Source organism: Callithrix jacchus, chromosome 4 (genome assembly GCF_049354715.1).
Source record: "Callithrix jacchus isolate 240 chromosome 4, calJac240_pri, whole genome shotgun sequence".
NCBI classification, from domain to species: domain Eukaryota; kingdom Metazoa; phylum Chordata; class Mammalia; order Primates; family Cebidae; genus Callithrix; species Callithrix jacchus.
The window spans coordinates 136,930,099-136,940,716 of NC_133505.1; the positions used below are offsets into that span (position 1 = coordinate 136,930,099).

Below are 10,618 nucleotides of genomic sequence, written 5' to 3' on the forward strand. Positions count from 1 at the left end.
AGAATGAGATATTAGGGGCCAGGTGCAGGGGCTCATGCTTGTAATCTCAGCACTTTGGGAGGCCGAGGTGGGTGGATCACTTGAGGTCAGGAATTCAAGACCAGCCAAGCCAACATGGCAAAACCCTGTCTCTACTAAAAATACAAAAATTAGCTGGGTGTGGTGGTGGGTGCCTGTAATCCCAGCTTCTCGCAAGGCTAAGGCAAGAGAATCGCTTGAGCCTGGGAGGCGGAGGTTTCAGTGAGCCAAGATCCTGCCACTACACTCCAGCCTGGGTGACAGAGCAAGGCTGTCTCAAAAAAAAAAAAAAAAAAAAGAGAGAATGGGATGTTAAGAAGAGAGGAAGGAAGGAAGGAAAAGAAAATGTGACAAAAAGAAAAAAGAAGAGAAAACTTGAGCACACTGCTAGAAGAGTGTGCTATCGGTTATTTGTGCTTTTCCAGAAGGACTGAGAGAATGTATTTTGGGCTAAAAAATTTTATAATTAAAAAATAAAAATAACTTAAATTCATGAAGGCTTACTGCTGCATCCAGGTGCTGTGATAACAGCTTTAATTCATGTTATCCTTACACCTCACAACCACCCCATGAGGCAAGGAAAGACCCACAGTCGTTTTTAGGAAATGCTTGGCCCACGTGTATGCTCTATTAAGTTATGTGCATTGGGACAAGATTGTGGAATTTAGCAGTTTTCAATTTTTAGAAAGAAAGTTGGTGGCCTTAGCATACATTATACATTATACCCAGGAGGGTCTGAGTAATCATAATCAGATCAAATCAAAGTTGTAAAGAATTTCAGGTGAGTTCATTCCATATAGGTCAGATTTTGATGCCAAATGAGTTATGACAAAGCGTTTGGTTTTCATAGCTTTTAGGAGGATTTTGAAATTGCAGACAAAAGATTGTAAACCTGTATGATTATCATTCCACTTTGTTAACCACAAAATGGCTTTAAGAGCTTGGTTAACCGCTCTGATTTGCACAACCAGGAGGTGACAGAGCAGACTGCACATCAGGCATTCTGACTTCTGGACTGTGGAGTTTTAGCATTCAGTGCAGATGGACCTATGAGAAACCCTGAGTTACAATTTGGATATATTTAGTAGCCACCACCAGCTATTTGCCTTACTGTTCCTATCATTACTATTAGCTATTATTTTCATGAACAACCATGAGCAACTAGGTGATAAGGGAGTGGAAGAAAGAAGGCAGCAATGGAGCCCAACAGTTTCCTAAAATCCTAAAATACTGAAGGCTGACGTTCCAGATTTAGACGAACTGATGGCCAGTTCATGAGCACCTTCCAAAGAAGAATCAGAAAGAGCTCACAGAACATTCATAAAGTATTTGTTGAAGACCTACTAGGTGTTACTTATTGTTCTAGGCCCTTGAGATATAATAAGTACATGTATTACATTATGATATGTGATATTATGTATATCTCTCCTAACAGAGGAGATATAACCAAATAATTAAAATACACTGTGATAAATGCTGTAATAGGGTTCATTAGGAAATTCTGAGAATGTCAGGAAAGTCTTATACAAAGAAGCTGAGATTATATTTGCACTTAAAGGATGAGTTGTTTTGTACACAGAGAAAAGACAGAATACATAGAATGGCTATTCTAAAAATGTGCATCTAATTTCTGCTCTTGACCAAGATGGAACGACAGAGATAGGATTTATTCTCCCACTGGAAGCAACTAGAAAACTAGAAAAAAATATATACAAAACAGCAGTTCTCAAGACATTGTCCACAGGCAACAAAGGACAATGATGCTGAAGAGATGGGAAATAAGCAAAGTAAGCCCTGTACATGGCCCAGCTTACTGCCTGGAGAGAGTATTCAGGCTGCAGACCTACAGCAGATTCTCAGAGTAAGGAGACAATGTCGATTGTCTGGGAAGGCCGAGGTGGCTACAGGCCACAGAACAGAATGTCAGAAAAGAGAGAACTACCTAGAGAGAAAACTGCAGTTCTGTATGGAGTCTTTTGTAAGTATTCAGCTGAGTTCTGATCAGCACATGCATGTTAGGAAACCACCCAAGGCTGGGGGCAACAATCCAAAGGATTAGAGGGGAAATCCTTGAAGCTCACATGGAGCCACAACTGGAACTTCTTCCCATCAGCCAGAATGGAAAGCCTCATAATTCACTGGGCATTTGAGCAGAGTACTCAGGAGAATTTTGCCTCAGTAGTACAGCAAAAATCAGTCCTGGACTATTACTGCTCTGCTTCTGCCTAACAAAGCTTAAAAATGTGAGACTCAACATGATCATATGGTTTCCAATGGACTATCTCCCATAACAAAGCTCAAGAATATTTATAGAAATAAAATATATATGTAGCACCCAAGAAGGTAAATTTTTACAATGTTTGACATCTAATAAAAGTTTTCTTTCTTTTTTTTTTTTTTGAGACAGAGTCTCACTCTATCACCCAGGCTGGAATGTGGTGGCGAGATCTTGGCTCACTGCAACCTCTGCTTCCTGGGTTCAAGCGATTCTCCCACCTCTCCTCCTGAGTAACTGGGATTACAGGCACATGCCACCATGCCCAGCTAATTTTCGTATTTTTAGTAGAGATGGGGTTTCACCATGTTGGCCAGGCTGGTCTTGAACCTCTGACCTCAAGTGATCTCCCTGCCTTGGCCTCCCACAGTGCTGAGATTACTGTGGGTATGAACCACTGTGCCCAGCCCATCTAATAAAATGTTAATAGGCATAAAAAGACAGGAAAACAGGGCCCACAAGTGGGTAAAAAATAATCAATTGAAATTAGCCCAGAAATTGCATAAACAATTAGTTATTAAAGGCATTAAATTTATTGATAAGGTTATTAATGCTGTGATTAAAACAGAACATAGGCATTCTGTGTATTTATAGAGCTAGAGTAAACATTAAACTGTTATAGATATGAAGATACAAAATCTAATTTTTCAAAGTCAAAATTATAATGTGTGAGATAAAAAGACAGACTGGATCAATGGCTGATTAGGCATTGAAGAAGAAAAAAATTAGTGAACTTGAAGACATGATAATAGATTTTATCCCAAATGAAACTATCCAAGAGGGAAAGAATCTTGAACAAATTAATAGAGCATCGGTGGGTTGTGGGGGAACTTCAAGCAAACTAATACATGAGAATTTGTCTGTCCCACAGAGGAGAAGAGAGAGAGGGACAGAAAAACATTTGAAGGAATAACTACTAAAAACATTTCCAAATTTCATGAAAATTATAAACCCTCAGGTCTAAAAATCTTAAAGAACCCCAAGCATAGGAAACATGAAGATAAGTACACAAAGACACATTTTAATGAAATAATGAAAATGCTTAAAACCAGTGAAAAAAGAAAATTTTAAAAGCTAGAGGCGAAAACATTAGATACAAAGGAACAAAGACAAGGAGGAGAGCAGAGTACTTGATGAAAACAATGCAAACTAGACAACAATGGAGCAATGTCAGGAAATACTGAAAAAACAAAAACAAAACTCTCAACCTGTAGTTTTTTATTATACTTTAAGTTCTGGGGTACATATGCAGAACATGCAAGTTTGTTACATAGGTATATGCGTGTCATGGTGGTTTGCTGCGTCCATCACCCCATCAACTACATTAGGTATTTCTCCTAATGTTATCCCTCTCCTAGTCCCCCACACCCTGATAGACCCTGGTGTGTGATGTCCCCCTACCTGTGTCCGTGTGTTCTCATTGCTCAACACCCACTTATGAGTGAGAACATGCAGTTTTCTGTTCTTGTGTTAGTTTGCTGAGAATGATGGTTCCCAGCTTCATCCATGTCCCTGCAAAGGACATGAACTCATCCTTTGTTATGGCTGCATAGTATTCCATGGTATATATATTACACATTTTCTTTATCCATTCTATCATAAGTGGGCATTTGGGTGGGTTCCAGGTCTTTGCTATTGTGAACAGTGCCACAATAGACATACATGTGCATGTGTCTTTATAACAGAAAGATTTATAATCCTTTGGGTATATATCCAGTAATGGGATTGCCGGGTCAAATGGAATTTCTAGACCTAGATCCTTGAGAAAATGCCACTGTCTTCCACAATGGTAGAACTAATTTACACTCCCACCAACAGTGTAAAAACATTTCTATTTCTCCACATCATGTCCAGCATCTGTTGTCTCCTGATTTTTTAATGATTGCCATTCTAGCTGGCATGGGATGGTATCTCAATGTAGCTTTAATTTGCATTTCTCTAATGACCAGTGATGATGAGCTTTTATTGCTTTTATTCATATGTTCATTGGCTGCCTAAATGTCTTCTTTTGAGAAGTGTCTGTTCATACCCTTTGCCCACTTTTTGATGGGATTGTTTGTTTTTTCTTGCAAATTTAAATTCTTTGTAGATTCTGGATATTAGCTCTTTGTCAGATGGGTAAACTTGATATAGATCAATAAAAAGTATCCAAAATGAAATGTGAAGAGACAAAAATAAACACACACACACATGCATGCATACGCACATGTGTCCCCTAATACATTTAAAAATTATAGAGAATATAAAAATGGAATTATGAAAACTATTCAATGAATTCAAAAGAAGGTAGTCATAGGAAAAAGACAATAAAGAACAAATAGCAGAAATGGGAACTAAATATCAAACACATATCCAATAAAAGACCCAAATCCAGCATATCCAGAGAACTCTCAAAACTCACGCAACTCCTCCCTCTTCAAAAAAAGAAATGGGAGAAATTTGAACAGAAACTTCATCAAAGATGATAAATGAATAGCAAGTAGGTAGATGAAAAAACTTCAAATAGCACTAATCATTAAGGAAAGGAAAACTAAAGCCACAAAATAATGTCACTATGCACCTATTAGAATGGCTAAAATTAAAAAGACTGATCAAATCAAGTGTTGGGGTAGAATGTGGAGCAACTGGAACTCACACACATTGAACAGTGGGAATGTTAAATCGTTCTGCCACTTTGGAAAACAGCTTGGCAGTTTTTAAAAGGATAAATATAGCTGCTATATGACTCAGTTGCTGCATGCTTATGTAACTATCCAAGATAAATAAAAGTATGTCTATATAAAGATTTGCACATCAATGTTTATAGCAACTTTGTTTATAATGGCCAGAAAGTGGAAACAACATAAATGTCCATCAATGGGTGAATAGATTAACAGTGTCACAATCCATGACATAAAGAGGAATGAATTCTTGATATACTCAAAAACATGGATAAATCTCAAAATAAATGTTCTGATTATTATTTATATAAATGTATGACACCATTTATATGAAATTCTTAAAATTGCACGCTGATCTATGGTGACAGACAGCAAGTCAGTGTCTACCTTCCAGGTATATCTGACTTCATCTTTTGTGCTTCTCTCCTTTGCTTCCTGGGCTCCAAATAAGTGAACCTCCTTGCTTTTCTTTGAACACATCAAGAATGTGTCTGTCTCAAGGTTTACATGTTTGCTGATCCCTTGTCATGGGAACTGTTTCCCCAGAGAGCTTGTTCCTTACTCCATTCTGGCTTCTCAGCCAATATCACTTTGTCTAATGTGACTCCCAATGCACTCTGCATCCTTATATTTACTAGGTGAGTGTGGGCTGGACCTAGTGACTCACTTGTAGCAAATAGACTACAATAAAGTGATAGGATGTCACCTCCATGATCAGGTTACAAAAAGAGTCTGGCTTCCATGTTTCATGCTCTCTCCCAGCCTTTCTTTTTTAGAACCCTTGTCAATTGCCTTATGGAGAGACCTATGAGGCAAGAAACTGATGGCTCTGATCAAGAGCCAGGTGAGTCCCTGGGGCTTATCACTGGCCAGGTGAATGAGCTTGGAAACAGATCCTTTCCCAATTAAGCCTTGAGATGATTGCAGCCCCAACCCTGATAGCTGACTTGTGAGGAGACTTCCTGATTCGGGGGCACCCAGCTCATCTGCACCTGGATTGCTGACCCATGGAAATAGTGAAGTAATAAATGTTTGTTATTTTAAGCTGCTAAACTTCTGGGTAATTTTTTGTGCAGTTATAGACAACTAATCCAGAGGTATTTCCTAGAAAACCTATGTAAACTACCCCCAGCAACACGTACTATCCCCAGTATTCATTGTCCTTTTACCTTGTTTTTCTTATTCAAGGCACTTTTCATCATCCAAACTATTATATCTTACATATGTGCTAACTTTTGGTCTTTCATTCCCCCAATAAAATGTCAATTCCATGAGAACTGCATCTTATACCTAGGGCCTAAAACACTGCCTGGCCAAATTACCTATATATCCATGACATATTTTACACCTTTATATAAAATTTGAAAAAAGAAGTCTAGACTGTAAGGCAGTCTCTTTTTAGCTAGACATATTCTACATATATTCAGGCCTCAACTCAGGGACAGAGGCCATCACAAAAAACCAGAAGAATGAGAAATTACTTGAGCTACTGTGTTCCCTTTACCCTAGGGTCAGGCAACCATAGTACTAATTCGTCATACATTTAGGAATATTTGGAAAAGAGGAATAGAGAAGAAAACTACCCCTCTGGTCAAGAGAAGCTGTAAGACCCTGATCCAGCCACAGGGTGAAAGTCACAATGGGAACTCATTAGTGAGGGTTTAACTGAGCCATCAGCAAGGCAAGGCTGGAGTGAGGCATCCATAAGAGCCAGGCAAGGGTGGGGTGGAAGCTGCTCCAGAACTGGGACAGGGCAGAGGCCGAACCTGGCTGTTGGTTGAGCCACAGCTTCAGGAACCAGCAGCAGACAGAGAGAGAAAAACCCCATGGAAGGTCCTTTTCTACCAGAGCCAGAGTACAGGTCAAGGCCAGAGCGGAAGGCTGGGAATCAGCCATTTTCTCATAGATTGTAGGATGAGTAAGAGCAGAAGGTACACGTGAGATGACATAAGAAGTCTCCACGAAGCTGTGACAACAGATGGGTCAGCACACGTGGAAAGTGTTCATTCAAATTACATTGTGTTAGCTGGGCATGGTGATGCACAGCTGTAATTCCAGCTACTCTGGAGGCTGAGGCAGGAGAATCGCTTGAACCAGGGAGGCGAAGTTGCAGTGAGCTGAGATTGCACCACTGCACTCCAGCCTGGGCAACAGAGTGAGTGAGACTGTCTCAAAAAGACACAACAAAACAAAACAAAGTACATTGTGGGATCAATGGTTTTGTGAGCAAGCTGGAAACCTAACAACCATTCATGATATGGTTTTTATGTTAAGATGATTTGAGTATTCCAAGCAACTCATGCAAAAGCAGAAATTTTGAAGAATCCTAGATTTGAGTTTACTTGAATTTACAATTTCTGTCAATCGTGGAAGCTGCTGCTATGGCCCACTAGGTGGTAGTATGGTAGTGATTTGCTGGTTAACAGAAAAACGGAAACTAGACTCGAAGCTCAAGCCCCTAGTTTGTTTGGTTTTTTTCTTAACATTTAAAACTTGACAATAGAAAATGTTCATGGAATAACAAGTGAAAAGTCAGAAAGAACTATCATACAAAGACCATTGACATATTAAATAAAACTTTTTTACAAGCAGTTATCGTGGAGCATTTTATAAAAAGTCAAAACAGCAAAGAGTGCCATTCACAGTAAACATAATAAAGTACTTAAGTGATTCTTCTGATAGGTGAATGTTAGACAGATATAGAATAAAGACAATGAGAGAACAGGACAACAGATACTGCTTTCCCAGACCTTGCAAAAGCCAGGCTCCCTGCAGCCTCTATGTTGGGGTTTTCATTCCCCAGATCCCCACTTCCTCTTTAGCAATCCACACTTCAGGCTTCCCTCGAGATGCTCTTTGTAGCGAATCCCTGACAAGTCACATCATTCAATTACCTTTATTCACTCTTTCACTTGTATTTCTCTGAAATTATGGACAAAGGCACACTAATATTTTGCATTGTAACATTATCATTTTTTTTTTTGTATGATGAATGCTTAGACTGTTGCTGTACATGGTTAAGCACCATTCAAGAATTTCCTGTTCAGGCCAGGCATGGTGGCTCATACTTGTAATCCCAGCACTTTGGGAGGCCAAGGCAGGAGGATCACTTGAGGCCAGGAGTTCAAGACCAGCCTGGCCAACATGGCAACACCCCATCTCTACTAAAAATGCAAAAATTGATTGGGCATGGTGGCTTGTGCCTTTAATCCCAGCTACTCGGCAGGCTGAAGCAGGAGGATCGCTTGAACCTGGGAGGAGGAGGTGGCAGTGAGCTGAGATTGCGATGCTGCACTCCAGCCTGGGCAACAGAGGGAGAAAAAGAAAGAAAGTGAGAAAGAGAGAAAGAAGGAAGGATGGAAGGAATGAGAAAGAAAGAGAAAGAAGGAAGGAAGGAAGGAAGGAAAGAAGGAAAGAAAGAAAAGAAAGAAAGAAAGAATTTCCAGTCCAACCAGTTTCTAAGGGAAAAGGGAAGAAAATGTGCCTTCTGGTTCCCTTTCATTAGTGCCTTTGAAGTGCTGGATATGCAGCATATGCTCAATAAATATTTAAACCAATGAATGAATAAATAAATGGCTCAATATGATGGGGTGCATGGAAGGCACAAGGGATGAATGAATAAATACACTCTGGCATTTAACATCTTGGAACTTTTAAAAATAACATATCAATCTTGCATGATTAAAAATAGAACATTTTAAGTGTAAATAAACCTTCAAAATGTCTTAACATTTTACATAGAGCAAATTACTGTTAATAATTTACAAAGTTTAGAAACTTTAGTTTAGAACAATTAGTTTAATACCAAAATACTGATCTAGAATAGTAGGCTTTTTTAGTGAGAAGTTACTTTCAAGATAATTAGGTCAACCCTCTTATTTTCAGATTTAAAACGAAAATTTAATTCAGTACTTTTGTTATCCTTTTAAACAGATTGCTGCCCCTATTTGGCAAAAGCCATACATGTGATGAGTATGTTAATTGTGATCAATTTTGCTGTTAAGAAATGTCTGTGAAGTATGTATATGACAGTCTGTATTTTTCATATGGTTGTATGAATTTGTATAATATTAAGGCATAATTATTTTGGGAACTAGCTTTTTTTTACCCTCAAAATATAAAATTTCATTCTTAGATTTTTTCAAATTGTGAAGCACTTTCTGGACTGTTTGTATCAGCTTACCGTGTACTTTCTTTCTCCTTGAAGTTATTTCTCTTTTCCTGAAGAAAGTAGGTTAAAATGCCACTTATTAGGAAAATTATGCTGGGAAGAAGCTGGATGATCTGTTAAATACTTCAAGTGAATTCCTGAATTCGAAAAATCTGAATAATCCTTGAAAACAGCTGAAAGTAAAGTAACAAAAACGACTTTTTAGAGAACATTTGTTTCAATAGAAAATGTTAATTCATTCACAGAACTTGCCCAGATGCAATCGCCTACTGGTCTGGGTCCAGCCTACACACAAGAAGAGATTCTTTCCCGGTGCCTCATACTGTGAGGCTGCAGTTCAATCTTGCCACGGAGTCAGGGGTTCTTGTGTATTATTTTTATTGCTTTAAATTATAAGTTTGTCATTTTAAATTAAACATCTTTTTATTGCCATAAATATATCAGTATCACCTTAAATGAAATACCGCACGTACAATTCAGCTCTGAATAACTGCATCCATTCATAAGAGCTCTATCTAGCAGGTTTTTTGTTTAGCAAAAATCTCATAGTAGTTTTATGTATTTATGTATATGTAGTATATTATTCAGCCTTCTCCAGAGAAAAAGAACCTATATATATATATAGAGAGAGATCTGTAAGAAGGGATGTCTTATGGGAATTGACTCATGATTTTGGAGGCCAAGAAGACCCACGATATGTTGTCTGCAAGCCAGAGAGCTAAGGAAGGTGTGTGAGGACAAAAGACCTGCGAACTTTGTGGGCTGCTGCTGCCAACCCCAGAGTCTGAAGGCTGGAGAGCCTGGAGGTCTGATATCCAAGGACAGGAGACGATGGGTGTCCCAGCTCCCGATGAGACAGAATTCACCTTCTCTCTGCCTCTTTGTTCAGGTTCTCAACAGCTTGGGTGATGCCTGCCCACTTTGGTGAGGGCCATCTTCTTGACTCAGTCTACTAATTCAAATGCTCATCCTTTCTGGAAACATCCTCACAGACACACCCAGACATAATACTTTACCAGCTATCTGGATATCCCTTAAGCCAGTCAAGTTGACACCTAAAATTAACCATCACAGTATGTATGATTTATGTATTTCTTTATATTTTTGGCAAAAGTAAATGCTGAAATTACTCTTTAAATGGTTTGAGTGTTTCCAGTTAGATGTGCCCATTCCCGTACTCATCATCGTCCTCTCCCCCCACAGGAATACTGATTTTAGAGAATGGGCCACATCTAGCTGTTGCCCATCAAGAATCCAGAAGTTGACCTGCCTGGCTTTCACTTACTTATTTTCCAATTCTGTCAGACACCTAATCCTCAATTTTGCCTCCCGTGTATCTCCCTTATGTGACTGCATCTGCCATGTGGACAGGGACTGGGTTGATAAATACAGAGGAATATTGATCATAGTCCTTAAAAGTCAGCAAATATCCGAGGAATGAATAAATGATGAAAATTTATCTAATCTGTCTCCTCCTTTTCACTCTTGCTATCT

The 10,618-nt window shown here is 38.9% G+C and overlaps 1 long non-coding RNA gene across 1 annotated transcript in view; it reads right to left on the reverse strand.

The window, feature by feature from the left end:
* Positions 1 to 9,365, reverse strand: part of LOC118152985 (uncharacterized) — an 89,185-nt gene extending 79,820 nt beyond the window's left edge. Inside the window, exon 1 of the long non-coding RNA XR_004742079.3 lies at positions 9,137 to 9,365. This is a non-coding gene — a long non-coding RNA (uncharacterized LOC118152985). The remainder of the gene's footprint in view (positions 1 to 9,136) is intronic.
* Between the last annotated feature and the right edge of the window lie 1,253 nt (positions 9,366 to 10,618).